Genomic DNA, 16,617 nt, shown 5'->3' with positions numbered 1-16,617 from the left:
TTTATCTGGTGTGAGTGTGTGTATCTGTACATGGGCCTGCTCATGCCACAGTGCCTATGTATGGTGGTGGTCAGAGGACAGCTTGCAGTGGCCCCAGGATTGAATTCATTGGTTGTCATTCTCTGTGGCCCTTTGAGTCATCTTATGGGCCCCCAAGTGGATTTTTACGTGACCCTCTAGCCATGCATGATGGCACGTGCTTGTGATCCCAGAACTTGGGGGGTAGGGGTGGGTCAGGAGGACCAGGAGTTCAAGGCCAGCCATGGCTAAGTAAGACCTTGCCTCAGAACAAGTCAACCAATCAACCAACCAGTCAACCAAAACCGGATTTAAATGATCCAGAAGAGAGAGAAGGGGCAGAAACTGACATTGTGTCTTGAGTGATCTAGCAGTCCCTCTAGTGACAGGTAGAGGCATCTGGAGCAGGCCTCCAGGCATCCCCAGGGAAGCACCTTGGTCCTTTCCCCATCTTTTTTCTTTAATTCTGTTGCAGTCCAGCACCTTACCTAGCCTGTGATATGCCATAGGGGCGGATGGATCACAGTCCTGGTCTGGCTCTTCTAGTAACACCCACTAGATGGCGCTCTCGGCCACTTGGTTCCTGGCTCCGGCTCCCAGTGTAGCACCACTGTTTGGGGGTGGGGGCAGGAGCAGTACTTGGAGGATAAATGTGGGCGGGAGGGAGAGACGCAGCTCAGGGCTCAAATGCAGCTCATGCTGGGGTCGCAAGGGAACCTCGTATTTGAGTCTTTTTAGTGGAGGCTTTAAGGAAACACTGGCTTCGAACCCAATTGGCCATCGGGAGGGGGGCTCCTAGATGACCCCCTCACTCCATCAGGGTGGCATCCCAGAGGTAGACTGGGATGGAGAAGGTTTTTGTTTCTTTGTTTTTCCCCCAGGAAGCCGGGAGGGTGTCAGCACAGTGAGGCATCTCTCAGAACTTGATTTGTGTCCCTTGTTACTTGGGGACATGTTGGACGGGTGACTGACACGCACCAGAGACAGTGGAATGGTGATTGATCAGTGGGTAAGCCTGAGGCAGTAGAGGAGACGGCTGAGCTCTGGGACGTACGTGCTCTGTCTGGTAGTTTCTCCTGGCATCCCAACCAGATCTCTCTTGTGTGGTGAGGGCCCCTCCATGGAGGGAGCCACCAGGTCTGGCAGGCTCTGGATACAGCCTACAGTCAATGGCTAACTAATGCAATGGCCAGGAAGCTGTACTGTCCGTCAGATCTTGATAAATGTAGTGTACAGCTGATGTCCCCAAGCCTCTGTGAATATGTCCAGGGCTGGACTTAACTCTAAGACCAAATCCCTTGTCTTTGTCTTTTTCTGCTGCAGATAACGCAATCCCACAGGCTGGGGAAGCAATCAAGAAAGGAGGTTAATTTTGGTTCATGATTCTGGTCCAAGGTCAAGGGGCTGCATCTATGATATTCTTGTTGGCAGAATCCCGAGGCAGCACAGGGCATCACATGGCAAGAGGCAGGGTTCTCATGAGATCTAGCCAGCTGGCTTCTGTAACAGAGCCACTTCAGAGATAACCCATTAACTCATCAATCCATTTATCACGGGAGTGGATTAATCCACTTGGGAGGGCAGAGCCCTGTATCTTCTTAATCTCTCATAATGGGGATTAAACTTCAACACTCATTCTGAGAGAGATAATCCATAGTGTTTATTGAGCCCCTCCCTTCCCTGTCCTTTGCCCTTACCCTCTGGGGACTTGTCCCAACCGGTATCCTCTAGATCTCAGGCTCCTCTCCCAAGCATTGGGAGGTAGGGATCCATTCTGTGTAGCGCTTGGTGTGTAGCCGATTGTGCTGTGCATTCCTGCATAGAGGGGCATCTGTGCTCATGGGACCCTTCTCAGGTGATGGGCCTTGGGAAGTGAACTAGATTGAGGTGGTCTGCAGATGGACACCTCTCCAGTGATGGGTGATGAGGAGTTCATTGGTGGTGGTCCGTGCCGCAGGATGGCAGAATAGCTGCTCACACTACTACTTGTAATGGCCAGGGACAAAATCCAGGATAAAATGTAAGTCAATTTCCTGGTATTTGAGAGCTACAGGAGGTGGTGCTGGGAATGGGGGTTTGCAGAGGATGCATAGAAGGGAGGAAGGGCTGATTAACACTGACAGGACCTAAGAAAACCTTCCCTTTCCACAACAGAGGACAGGTAGAGTACTTGGTGCAGGACCTCAGGACCGAGAACAGGGTTGAGTTCCCAGCCTGCTGCAGTCTCCTGTATCAGTCCACTTGCTGTTATGGTAATGGAACACCCAAGGCAGGCTAACATTTATTTATTGGGAGGAGTCTCAAAGGCTGAAAGTCCAAAGATCATAGCACAGTCTTGGGTGAGTGCTCCTCCTGGCCGTGTACCACCTCGAGGTGGAAGGCAGCAGAGGAAACACAGTGTTGAGTGATCACATCTCCCATAGGACCAAGGTCAAGCTTTTACTGTTCTCTTAAGAGTTACCAATGGACTTCAGGCAGTTATCTTAATCATTGGTAAGAACAGCTTCTCAGGGGTCTAAGGTGTGTGTGTGTGTGTGTGTGTGTGTGTGTGTGTGTGTGTGTGTGTGTGTGACATCTGTGAATGGTTAAGGGAGGAGGGTGCAGGAGTGGCTGTGGACACTTTCAGGCACAAGAGGGCGAGAGGAAGGTGGGAGGAGAGCGGGGTTGGGTGGGAACGCCTTGCTTTGTTGTTCTGAAATAGGTCTCAGATGCTCACACAGGGTGGGAGAACAAAGATTCTGTGTGACTTGATGACTTTTTTATGACTGTGAAGAGACACCACAACCAAGACAACTTATAGAAGAAAGCATTTACTATGAGGGCTCAGGGTTCCAGAGGGTTAGCGTTCACAACCATCATGGCAGGGAGCATGACAGCAGGCAGGCAGGAATGGCGCTGGAGCAGTAACTGAGTTTACATTCTGGTCCATAAACACAAGGCAGAGAGAGAAAGCTCTAACTGGGAATGGTATGGGCCTTTTAAATCTCGAAGCCCAGTGACACACCTCCTCCAACAGGGCCACACCTCCTAATCCTTCCCAAATAGTTTCACCACCTGGGGAATCATGCATGCAAATACAGGAGCCTACAAGGGTCATTTTCATTCAAACCACCACACTGTTTCCAAAGTCCCACCATAGAAGAGAATGTCAGTCACCCTGGCTACACTGTGTGCTATCTTCCCCTGTGGAGGGCATGGCCTCGGACCAGGTGCTGTGATTTCACCGCAGAGACTGTCAACTGGCTCTCCTGGACCAGAGGACTTGTGGAGCTTCAGGGTTCCCACAGTGGGTTATCCAGATCTTCTGGGAACTGTTTGGATGTAGAGTCCACATTGAACCTGATCCCCAGTTGTTGGGACATGGTCTTCCAGGTGGTCCTAACAGCCCATGGGCAGAGTGCCAGGAGGAACCTGCTGATCTACGTCACCGTTGCTGCTAGTGAAGACAGAGGCAGGTGAGGGTGCTTGGGGGCTTAGGGGCTTATCAGGATAGACATGTGTCTAGAGAGCACACTATAAGAAGTTTGGAGAAAATGAAGACTGGATACGGGGTCGGCCAGTGGAGGGGCCTGAAGCAAGAAGATGAGTACACAGTGTGGCAGAGGTTATTAATGTTTTGGGGTTGGACTGAGCAGTCAGCCTTATCTCCAGCCACTGTAGCGATGATGGCTTCCTACAGGCTCAGGAGTGTCTACTGTCACCTCTGCACGTCTGACCTGTCAGTCATTTGGGACCAACCCCAAGGCACTGAACTGGGCATACAGCCACTTGTGTAGAGCCCGTTCCATTTCACCCCTTCCACCTTGGAGAGGGCGGTGAACTGTCTCACCTAGCCCAGTTGCTACCAGGGCTGGGACTTTCTTCTGGCCTTTAGGATCTCAAGTCAAACCTCTCTCTAGGTTCGAGTCAAGTAGACAAAAACCTAAGCAGTATCCACGTAAGAAACGTTTGTACAGATCTCGATTGGGTTCTCCTGCTTTCTGCCTGTCTTTAGAAGTTGGCTTTTCATCTCTAAAACTTCAGTACATTGTGTGTGTGTGTGTGTGTGTGTGTGTGTGTGTGTGCGTGTGTGTGTGTGCACATGCACGTCTGAGTGTGTGTATATGTTCTCATGCACACCTGAGTGTGTGTGTGTGTACGTACATGCACGCCTGAGTGTGTGTGTGTATACATGCACGCCTGAGTGTGTGTGTGTGTGCATGTGTGTGTGCATGTATGTGTGTGTATGCACATGCACATCTGAGTGTGTGTGTATATGTGCTCATGCACGCCTGAGTGTGTGTGTGCATGTGTGTGTGAGTGTGTGTGTGTGTGCTGTTATCTTGGCATGGCTCATCAGGAGCAGTTCCTGAGAGTAGATTTAGTTGTTAAGTAGTAATAGAGGAAGTCATGGGAAGGGCAGGCCGATGGACCGGTACGTAGGTGGGTAACTGGGCCTCAGCCACAAGAATGGTATGGGATACATATGTCCTTCCTCCAGAGGGGTCATGCTCATCCTGCCCATTACTTCTGGGATACTAGCTCCCGGGTTCTGGGAGCTGCTGTTTTACTGAGATGAGTGGAACCCTCAGGCCTCAGGGTGCTCAGGCAAACACAGCAGATAGATTACATGTGCTAGGTGCAGGACATAAACAGGGGTGGTCTAGGCACCCCGTGTCCACACCACAGAAAGCTGAAACCTGAGATGGGAGCAGCCTAGACATCTACCAGGGCATGAATGGATAATGAAAATGTGGTACACAGACACAAAGTACATCATTCGGTTGCAAGAGAAATCAAAACCAGAAATTCACAGGAAAATAGATGTATCCGGAATGGACAATATTAAATGAGATGGCCCAAATTTAGAAAAGTGAAAACCACATGTTTTTCCTCAAGTTAGGATCCTGGGTTGTAATGTATGTATGTATGTGTGTATGTATGTATGTATGTATGTATGTATGTATGTATGTATGTATTTTAACAGGTATCAGGATGGGTAAACCCTGCTGAACCTCAAAACTCCAGAAAGGAGAACAAGAAAAGCCAATATTAGGTGATCAGGAAGGATGAGGGTGGGCAAAAGAATACATTGGAAGTGAGAGACGAAAAGAACCTGAAGTGGGGGAGGAGAGAAGAGGGAAGATGGCAGGAGAGCCACAAAACACACGGCATCTCACACATTACACACTTATTTTAAAAAAGAAAAAAAAAGCTCATTGGGTGTGGGGCTACATGCTTTTAATCCCAGCCCTCAGGAGGCAGAAGCAGGTGGAGCTCTGTGAGTTTGAGGCTAGCCTCATCTACATAGTGATTTTCAGGCCAGCCAAGACTATGTAGTGAGACCCTGTCTACAAAACAGGGAAAAGGGAACATTTTGTCTGTCTGTCTGTCTGTCTGTCTGTCTGTCTGTCTGTCTGTCTATCATGTATGCATGTTTGTATGTATCATGTATACACCATGTATGTGTGTATGTGTGTATGTATGCATGTATGTGTCATGAATGTAGTATTTATGTATGTGCATACGTACCTACCTGCCTATTTCCTTCCTTCCTGCATTCCTTTCTTTCTTTCCAAATGGGCACCCTTGTGACCTAGCACAATTTATTTCCTGTGCCCATTTCAACTTTGATTTTTATTAAATCAAGTAATTGGATTCTGTATTCTGGGTCTGTTCGTCTGTCTTTGTAACACTGCCTGTTTTTCTGTCAGCAAGAGGCTGGCAGGATTCCTGGTAGGAAAGCCCTGCCTCCCCTTGTGACTCTTGGAGATGGCCTTGGCTTCTCTTAGCTTTGCTTTCCCATTTGTGTTTTAGGATTCTTTTCTCCAGGCTTCAGTTGGAATTCGACTGCAATTGCATTAACTTTATGGGTTAATTTAGACAGGATTGATGTGTTTACGGCACTGAGCCTTTCCAGCCTGGAGCTGCTGTATATCTCTGTTTATTTAGGCATCTGCATTCTGCAGTTGCATTCTTAAATGTTCTTCATAAAGGTCTTGCACAGCTAGTTTTACTGCCACTGTGAAACTTTCTTTGTTTGTGTTTCCTAATTGGCTGTTGCCAGGCAGAGAACGCTGTGGACTGTTTCCTATGTGTGTTTGTCTTGGATCCAGGAGCCCGGCTGAACTTTTATATTAATTTTTAAGGTTTCTAGAAACTCTTGGACTTTCTATACCAGTGACCATACCATCGGCAAGGGATCAGGATGTGCTGGTTCCCTGCACCCATGAGGAAATGGAGCTTTTTTTTTTCTTGTCTTATTGAATTGGCAATAACCTCAAGCCAAACACTGGATAAAGGGATGATTTCTGACTTTTTCCCATTAGCTGTAATGGCAATACTTTACATATTTTAATACTGGATATAATATCTGGAGGCTGGAGATGTGGGGAAGTGGTTGAGAGCATATGTTGCTCTTGCGGGGAACCCAGGTTTGATTCCCAGCAGCCATGTGGCAGCTCACAAGTGTCTGTGACTCCAGTGTCAGGGGATCCGATGCCCTGTTCTGGCCTCTGAGGACACCTGCGTTCACACATGAACCTAATTATACCTAATTAAAGATAAATATTTAAAAATTACTTTATCTCCTATGATGTTTCTGTTTTATGTTTTTATTTGTTCTTAGGCAATAGGTACTGGGCTCACAACCTTGCATAAGTGCTTTACCACTAAGCCGCGCTCCCAGTCCTGTGATGGGTTTTTAATAGAGATCTTTACTAAATTCAAGGAATTGTGTTCTATTTTCAGTTCAGAAACAAACATTACATTTAAAACTTTTAAATACTTTTATTTTATGTGTGAGTATATCACGTGTACACCTGGTACCCTCAGAGGCCAGAAGAGGGCATCAGATTTCCAGGACCTGGAGTTACAGTTGGTTGTGAGCCGCCATGACGGTGCTGGGAACCTAACCCAGGTCCCCGGGAAGAGCAGCCAGTGTTTTTGGCTGCCGGGTATCTCTTCCGTCCCACAAACGTTACACCTTACTGCATATTTTCTTCACCTACTGCGATATTTCTATGTCCCCCTCTCTCTCCCACTCCCACTGTGTATCTCAGGCTGGCCTCACACTCAAGATCCTCCTGCCTCAGTCCCCCAAGTGCATCTCTAACTCTGCTTAAATACGTTTCTAAATCAGTGCTTGCAGGCCTGGGCTAATCTCAGCCTAGTTCTGATGTATGTATTTTGAAAGTGCAGCACACTGAATTTATTCCGTTCATATTTTACTTAAGATCCTGAATCTATGTTTAAAAGTAGAATTGTTTGTAATTTTATTTTCATGTGCAGGCCCCATCCAGCTGGCAAGCCAGTGATGCCTCCCTCCTAAAATAAGCGAGTCTGCCTTTTGTGTTATTTTAAAACCTGTGCAGTTCTAAGGTTTAACCTTCACCACCAGAAGCTTCTACACCATCTTGTCTGATGGATTTTGTAAGACTGTGGGCCTGCTCTCCCGTTCCCACTGTTTATGCCTTTGCAACCAACAGCCACTGGTATCGTTTGGAGACAGTGCCATTATACTCAGTTTACTTTGTACTGGAGAACAACAAAGGGCACCCTCTTGAGTGGGACCAGAAAAAAACAGCCAGGGAGGGGATGGGCAGTCAGTGGGACTGTAACCTTGGCTCCTCTGTCAACCTGGGGAACCAGTCCTGTCCCTGAAGGTCATCGGATGCTCCCATGTGGAAGAGAACCTCAGGGAGAGCAGTCCACGTCATACCAGATACCCCCTTACTTAAAAATTTTTTATTAACACTTCTTTTTAAAGTATTCATTTTTTTTATGTGTGTGTATGTGTGTGTCTGCAACATGTGTCTGTGACTGCGGAGGCCAGAGGAGGGCAGTGGATCCACTGGACCCCTGGGTTACAGCTGGTTGTGAGCCACCCAACACGGGTGCCCTGAAATCTAATTCAGGCCCTGAAAGTGCAGCCAGCGTGTGTGACCATTGAGCCATCTCTCCAGTTGCTAATTGTTCTTGTTAGAAGGATTTCCTTTAATATTATTTCTTTGTCTTTAATATTTTCCCAGGTTCTCAGGTTGAACACTACAGCCTGTTTCCAGCCTCCTTTGGTTTCTTTCTTTCTTTTTCTTAATATAATAGAGTTAAGGGTGTAAATTTAGAACTACATCCCCATGCACTTGAACTGCATCCCACCGGTTTTGGAAAGTGATGCTTAGGTAGACGGTAGACGTGTGGCTCTAAATATTTTGTCACTTATTTGCAGGTTCCTTTATGATGGCAAGCTATTTAAGGTAGACTTCTTGTCTCCAAATGAGTAGGGTTAAAATGAAAATAAAAACCAATGTGACATGCTAGTCTCACTGCCATGCCACACCCACACAGCTCCAAGGCAGGGTCCTTCTCTGTTTCTAGGCCATTCTCTGATCACCCAAACTGTCCGTTCATATATTCCCATAGGCTTGAAAATAGCACGTCTTGTCTACACTGGCCAACAGTTCCACATGGCATAAATCGAGCTTGTGAACTGTGTCAACTGTTGGAGATTTTCTAAGAGCTCTGACCTTGCTCCTCAGACCAGGTGTGTGGGACACTCTGGTCATCCCAGTACTGGGGAAACTGAGGCAGGAGGAGAATCAAGAGTCTGAAGTCATCTTGGGCTATGTAGGGAAAGCTTTTCTCTACCTCCAGTCTAGGCTGAGTGCAAAAACATTTGCCTAGCCTTCCTGAGGCTTCATGTTCAATCCTTAGTGGGAAATTCATAGATAAATCTCTCTCTCTCTCCATATATATATATATACATATGTGTACATATGTATATATATTGCTATATACTCATATACATATTCACACACATGCACACATTTACACATATGATGTTCATACACATCACATATATGCATATGCAAAACATACGCACAAAGTATTTATATCTGCCCATCTGTGAATGTGCACACACATGCTGTGTTTTAGACACAAGCAGACGCACGCCATGAGGGTAGTATATGCTCTTATCTTGCCTGTATTCATGTCTAATGCTTTCTGCCAAAGGTTCTCATTTCTCTATCGCCAGCCCAGTCGTGGACTGGTGTCTAGCGGATGTGTCACGTATGGGGCTGTATCCACGACTCAGTTTCTCCTTTCTTAGTAACAGGCCCTAAGTGTCTTCCCACTGAGAACACACCTTACACAGCTGCCCTGGAACACAGTTGAGTCCCAGGACTAGTGTTAGCCTCTGGTAAGTGAAGAAGGTGTTGGGTTGCAGAATGGTGCACTGTTCTCTTTTTCCCTTTGTTACCTAGAATGCAGACTGGGATGCTGGGATACCAGCAGTCATTTTTGGGCGTGAACTGCTTTGTGTGTGATACAGAATCCTGGGATAAAACTGTCTCTTCTGGATGCCAGTTGCCCACCATGGCTGTCACCCATGTGTTTTTATGTAGGATAGCTTTGAACTCTTGACCCTCCTGCCTCTGCCTCCCTAGTGCTGGGGTTGAAGGTGTGCAACACAACGGCAGGAGACTGGCTTCTATGGATCGGGAACCTGATCCTCTGGCTCTCAATGCGCAGCCAGCCAGGGCTCCCTGGCCCCTATCGTGTAAGCCAGTCTAATACATTCCCTTTTACTGCGCACACACACTCTCTCTGTTCTATTCCCTCTACAGAATCCTGCCTACCACAGTGTCTGTTTCCTTGCAAAGGCTTGTCTACCTGCACTCCTTTTCATGTTTTTTTTATTGGATATTTTCTTTACTTACATTTCAAATGTTATCCCTTTTCTCGGTTTCCCCTCTGGAAATCCCCTATCCTATCCTTCCTGACCCTCCTTCTATGAGGGTGTTCCCCCACCCACCCACCGACTCCCACCTCCCTGCCCTGGCATTCCCCTACACTGGGGCATCAAGCCTTCCCAGGACCAAGGGCCTTTCATCCCATTGATGTCTGACAAGGTCATCCTCTGCTACATATGAGGCTGGAGCCATGGGTAATTCCATGGGTACTCTTGGGTTGGTGGTTTAATCCCTGGGAGCTCTGGGGGATCTGGTTGGTTGCCATTGTTGTTCTTCCTATGGGTTGCAAACCCCTTCAGCTCCTTCAGTCGTTTCTCTAACTCCTCCATTGGGGACCCCATGCTCAGTCCAATGGTTGGCTGCCTCTGTATTTGTCAGACTCTGGCAGAGCCTCTCAGGAGACGACTATAGCAGGTTCCTGTCAGCAAGCACTTCTTGGCATCGCAATAGTATCTGAGTTTGTTGACTGTATGTGCGATGGATCCCTAAGTGGGGCAGTCTTTGGATGGCCTTTCCTTCAGTCTCTGCTCTATACTTTGTCTTTGTATTTCCTCCTGTGAGTATTTTGTTCCCCCTTCTAAGAAGGACTGAAGCATCCACATTTTGGTTGTCTTTCTTCTTGAGCTTCATGTGGTCTGTGGATTGTATTTTGGGTAATCTGAGCTTTTGGGTTAATATCCACTTATCAGTGAGGGCATATCATGTGTGTTTTTCTGTGATTGGGTTATCTCACTCGATCCATTTGCCTACGAATTTCATGAAGTTATTGTTTTGATAGCTGAGTAGTACTCCATTGTGTAGATATACCATATTTCTGTAGCCATTCCTCCGTTGAAGAACATTTAGGTTCTTTCCAGCTTCTGGCTATTATAAATAAGGCTGCTATGAACATAGAACATGTGTCCTTGTTATATGTTGGAGCATCTTTTGGGTATATGCCCTGGAGTGGTATAGTTGGGTCCTCAGGTAGTACTATGTTTAATTTTCTGAGGAACCTCCAGATTGATTTCCACAGTGGTTGTACCAGCTTGCAATCCCACCAACAATGGAAGAGTGTTCAACCATCTGTTGTCACCTGAGATTTTGATCTTAGCCATTCTGACTGGTGTGAGGTGGAATTTCAGAGTTGTTTTGGTTTGCATTTTCCTGATGACTAAGGATGTTGAACATTTCTTTAGGTGCTTCTCAGCTATTCCATATCCCTCAGTTGAGAATTCTTTTTTAGCTCTGTACCCCATTTTTTAACAGGGTTATTTGGCTCTCTGGAGCCTAACTTCTTGAATTCTTTGTATATACTAGATATTAGCCTTCTCTTGGATGTGGGATTGGTAAAGATCTTTTCCCAATCTGTTGGTTGCTGTTTTGTCCTATTGACAGTCCTTTGCCTTACAGAAGCTTTGCAATTTTATGAGGTACCGTTTGTGGATTATTGTTCTTAGAGCATAAGCCACTGGTGTTCTGTTCAAGAAAATTTCCCCTGTGCCATGTGTTTAAGGCTCTTCCCCACTTTCCCTTCTGTTAGTTTCAGTGTATCTGGTTTTATGTAGAGGTCCTTGATCCACTTGGACTTGAGCTTTGTACAAGGAGATAAGAATGGACTGATTTCTACATGCTGACCACTAGTTGAACCAGTACCACTTGTTAAAAAAACTGTCTTTTCCCACTGGATAGTTTTAGCCTCTTTGTCAAAGATCAAGGGACTATAGGTGTATGGGTTCATTTCTGGGTCTTTGATTCTATTCCATTGACCTACCTGCCTGTCTCTGTACCAATACCAGGCAGTTTTGTTTTTTTTTAAAATCACTATTGCTCTGTAATACAGCTTGAGGTCAGGGGTGGTGTTTGCACTAGAATTTCTTTTATCATTGAGAATAGTTTTCACTATCTTGGGTTTTTTGTTATTCCAAATGAATTTGCAAATTGCTCTTTCTAATTTTATGAAGAATTGAGTTGGAATTTTGATGGGGATTGCATTGAATCTGTAGATTGCTTTTGGCAAGATGGCCATTTTACTATATTAATCCTGCCAATCCATGAGCATGGGAGATCTTTCCATTTTCTGAGATCTTCTTCAGTTTCTTTCTTCAGAGGCTTGAAGTTCTTGTCATACAGATCTTTCACTTGCTTGGTTAAGTCACACTAAGGTACTTTATATTGTTTGTGACTATCGTGAAGGGTGTCATTTCCCTAACTTCTTTCTCAGTCTGTTTATCCTTTGAGTAGAGGAAGGCTTCTGATTTGTTTGAGTTAATTTTATATCCAGCCACTTTGTGAAGTTGTTTATCAGGTTTAGTTCTGTGGTGGAATTTTTGGGGTCACTTCATATATCTGTATATGTCGGGAGCCATAACGGGACAAGGTAATAACTAGCAGGTGATCATCCTGAGATGGCCATCCTTGGATTATTATATAATCTGCGACCGATTCGCCTTTATTAAGCAAGGCTGTAAGGGATTCATTTTAGGAAAGATTCCTGCTATTAAAATGCTTTTTCTGTTGTTATTTTTAAACATATATAACAATCATTAAGTAATAGCACACCATTTTGGAGCAGATCTTTGCAGATCTACAAAGGTGCACTGTCTCACAGTGATGCTATATAGACAAAGATGACTTCTTAAGTCTTAATGATGATCCTATAAGAACTCCTAAAATTATATCACTGATTATTAAGCTCTTTTATAGTGGGACTGCTATTAAGTCTTTTTCCGATAGTCAAAACTGCAGTGAGAACTCTGCCAGTCTCCCAGGTGTCACCAGTTAACTGCTCTTAGATACTAACCAGACTCTCTCCTACTCAGAGCACATTCCAAGAGGCTATAAAACAGTTAACCAAAGGTCATAAAAAGGGAACTAATGATTTATTATAGGTGCTAGGACAGAGGATAAAATATTGATTGGGTTTACCTATACAAAATTTCACTAATAACTTAGTTATGGTTTTAAACCTTCAGTGAACCTGTGGAGCTGTGACAGGTGATGGACGTTTAGCCAGATAATTACTCCTGATGGATATTCATGTAAACATTCTCTGTTGTAAACTTCTATTCAGTTTATGCATTGATTTTTCAAATGAACTTGTGATGAACTTTGTAACATGTGATCATGTATTCTGAAAGATGTTTAGGTGCTGAGGACAAAGAGAAGAGTCAGAACTGAGCTGGAAGAGACTGAGCTGAAGAGTCTGTACTGAGTGAAGGAGAACTGAGCTGAATTGAGCTAAGGAGAACTGAGCTAAAAAGATCTGGGCTGAGAAGAAATGCAGAGTGGAATAAGTTAGAGACTATAAGTAACTAAGAGAGCAATGTGCAGCATGCAGAGGAAAAGAGGAAAAAAGAAGAAGCTGGAGAGAGCAGAAGGAGCAGGTAGGCTTCTCCTTACCATGGGACAGAACAGGTCCCATCTTAATAGCAAGGCAGGCTTAGTCTTATTAAAAGGAACAAGGCTTTTTCTTACAAACTTGAGTTTAATTCATTTAGCATTAAAAGGTAGAAGCTTTTTCTTTCTCTATGCAATAAAGATTGGAGCCCATTTTTCTTCCAGAATGAGTGAGTTCTTTCTGCACTGGTGCTTGGTCTTTTGCTCCATATGCATATGTAAGTATGGATGTGTGTGTAAGTATGTAATTGTGAGAATGTATGCATATGTGTGTGTAAGAATGTAATTGTGAGAATGCATGTAAGTTGGACCCAACTAGGTTGAGTGGAAATGTAGAAATGTGCATATATGAATCTAAATATGAAATAATATAAGTTTATGCATATTTGCCAATGTAAAAGTTTTCCTTCTGCAAGCGCTATTCACTTCTCTTGGCTCAATAGAAGTTTATTGCTCCAAACTTCCCCCTAGCCTGACAAGCAAGAGGCATAGGGACAAAAGGGAAAAGACTCCAGCAAGTACTTTATCTCCTGCTGTTTTAGAATGAGGTGCCAAGTGCCAGAGATGCAGTTTCTGGCCTCAGAGGAACACAGAAGGTGGGTCAATTACAGTAGCAGAGCATAGTGACTTAGACATAGATAAGTAAATCAGCTACAGTAACATAGTAACAGACTTAGATAAGTAAACTTATTATTATACAGCAACCCTAAATATCTCTTAAGACAAAGTCTTACCCTCCACTGACACTCTTCCCCCTCTGCTACCTCAAGAAGAACACGAGAAGGAAGACTAATGCTGGGGCTGGCCCCCAGCATGCATGCTATCATATCATCTGAAAATAGTGATATTTTGACTTCTTTCTTCCCAAATCATATCCCTTTGAACTCTTTTTGTTGTCTAATTACTCTGGCTAGGACTTCAAGAACTATATTGTATAGGTAGGGAGAGAGTGGGCAGCCTTGTCTAGTCCCTGATTTTAGTAGGACTGCTTCAAGTTACTCTCCATTTCATTTGATGTTGGCTACTGGTTTGCTGTACATTGCTTTTACTATGGTTAGGTATGGGCCTTGAATTCCCGATCTTTCTAAGACTTTTATCATGAAGGGGTGTTGAATTTTGTCAAATGCTTTCTCAGCATTGAATGTGATGATCATGTGGTTTTTATCTTTGAGTTTGTTTATATAGTGGATTACATTGATGGATTTCTGTATATTGAACCATTCCTACATCCGTGGGATGAAGCCTACTTGATCATGATGGATGATCATTTTGATGTGTTCTTGGATTCGGTTTGCAAGAATTTTATTGAGTAATTTTGTATCGATATTCAAATTGGTCTGAAGTTCTCTTTCTTTATTGGGTCTTTGTGTGGTTTAGGAATGAGCATAATTGTGACTTCATAAAACGAATTGGGTAGTGTTCCTTCTCTTTCTATTTTGTAGAATAGTTTGAAGAGTATTGGTATTAGGTCTTCTTTGAAGGTCTGATAGAATTCTGCACTAAACCCCTCTGTTCCTGGGTGTTTTTGGTTGGAAAACTTTTAAAGACTGCTTCTGTTTCTTTAGGGGTTAAGGGATTGTTTAGATGGTTTATTTTATCCTGATTTAATTTGGGCACCTAGTATCTGTCTAGATAATTGTCATTTCATCCAGATTTTCCAGTTTTGTTGAGTATAGTTTTTTGTAGTAGGATCTGATGTTTTTTGTTTTTTTTGTTTTGTTTTGTTTTGCATCTCCTCAGTTTATGTTATGTCTCCCTTTTCATTTCTGATTTTGTTAATTTGGATACTGTCTCTGTGCCCTCTGGGTAGTCTGGCTAAGGGTATATTTATCTTGTTGATTTTTTTTCTAAGAACGAGCTCCTAGTTTTGTTGATTCTTTGTATAGCTTTTTTCCCCCTTCTTGGTTGATTTCAACCCTGCGTTTGATTATTTCCTGCCATCTACTCCTCTTGGGTGTATTTGCTTCCTTTTGTTGTAGAACTTTCAGATGTGCTATCAAGTTGATAGTGTATGTATGCTCTCTCCAGTTTCTTTTTGGAGGCACTCAGAGCTATGAGTTTTCCTCTTAGCACTGCTTTCACTCTGTCCCATATGTTTGGGTATATTGTGCCTTCATTTTCATTAAATTCTAAAAAGTCCTTAATTTTTTCTTTATTTCTTCCTTGATCAAGTTATCATCGAGTAGAGCATTGTTCAGCTTCCATGTGTATGTGGCCTTTCTGTTGTTTTTGTTGTTATTGAAGACCAGCCTTAGTCCATGGTGATCTGATAGGATGCATGGGATTATTTTGATCTTCTTGTATCTGTTGAGGCCTGTTTTGTGACCGATTATATGGTCAGTTTTGGAGAAGGTACCATGAGGTGCTGAGAAGAAGGCACATTTTTTGCTTTTAGGATGAAATGTTCTCTAGGTATCTGTTAAATCCATTTGGTTCATAACTTCTGTTAATTTTACTGTGTCTCTGTTTAGTTTCTATTTCCATGATCAGAACATTGATGAGAGTGGGGTGTTGAAGTCTCCCACTATTATTGTGTGAGGTGCAATGTGTGCTTTGGCTGTAGTAAGGTTTCTTTTATGAATATGGGTGCCCTTGCATGTGGAGAATAGATGTTCAGAATTGAGAGTTCATCTTGGTAGATTTTTCTTTTGATGAGTAGGAAGTGTCCTTCCTTATCTTTTTTTTTAAAATAACTTTTGGCTGGAAGTTGATTTTATTTGCTATTAGAATGGCTACTCCAGCTTGTTTCTTGAGACCATTTGCTTGGAAAATTTTTTCCAGCCTTTTATTCTGAGGTAGTATCTGTCTTTGTCACTGAAGTGCATTTCCTGTATGCAACAAAAAACTGGGTTTATGTAGCCAGTTTGTTAATCTATGTCTTTTTATTGGGGAATTGAATCCATTGATGTTGAGATATTAAGGAAAAGTGATTGTTGCTTCCTGTTATTTTTGTTGTTAGAGGTAGAATTATGTTTGTGTGGCTCTCTTCATTTGGGTTTGTTGCAAGAAGATTACTTTCTTGCTTTTTCTAGGGAGTGTCCCATCTATTATCCTTTGTAGGGCTGGATTTGTGTAAAGATAGTGTGTAAATTTGTTTTTTTCTTGGAATATTTTGGTTTCTCTCTCTATGTTAATTGAGAGTTTTGCTGGATATGGTAGCATGGGCTGGCATTTGTGTTCTCTTAGGGTCTCTTAGGATCTTCTGGCTTTCATAGTCTCTGATGAGAAGTCTGGTGTAATTCTGATAGGTCTGCCTTTATATGTTACTTGACCTTTTTCCTTTACTGCTTTTAATATTCTTTCTTTAATATTCTTTTGTTTTGTGCATTTGGTGTTTTGATTATTATGTGATAGGAGTTTCTTTTCTGGTCCAATATATTTGGAGTTCTTTAGGCTTCTTGAATGTTCCTGGGAATCTCTTTCTTTAGGTTAGGGAAGTTTTCTTCTATAATTTTGTTAAATCTTTGCTCTCTTCTATACCCATTATCCT

This window comes from Rattus norvegicus, chromosome 1, assembly GCF_036323735.1.
Source record: "Rattus norvegicus strain BN/NHsdMcwi chromosome 1, GRCr8, whole genome shotgun sequence".
NCBI classification, from domain to species: Eukaryota; Metazoa; Chordata; class Mammalia; order Rodentia; family Muridae; genus Rattus; species Rattus norvegicus.
The sequence above is the reverse complement of the archived record's forward strand: the minus strand, read 5'-3'. Positions refer to the sequence as shown.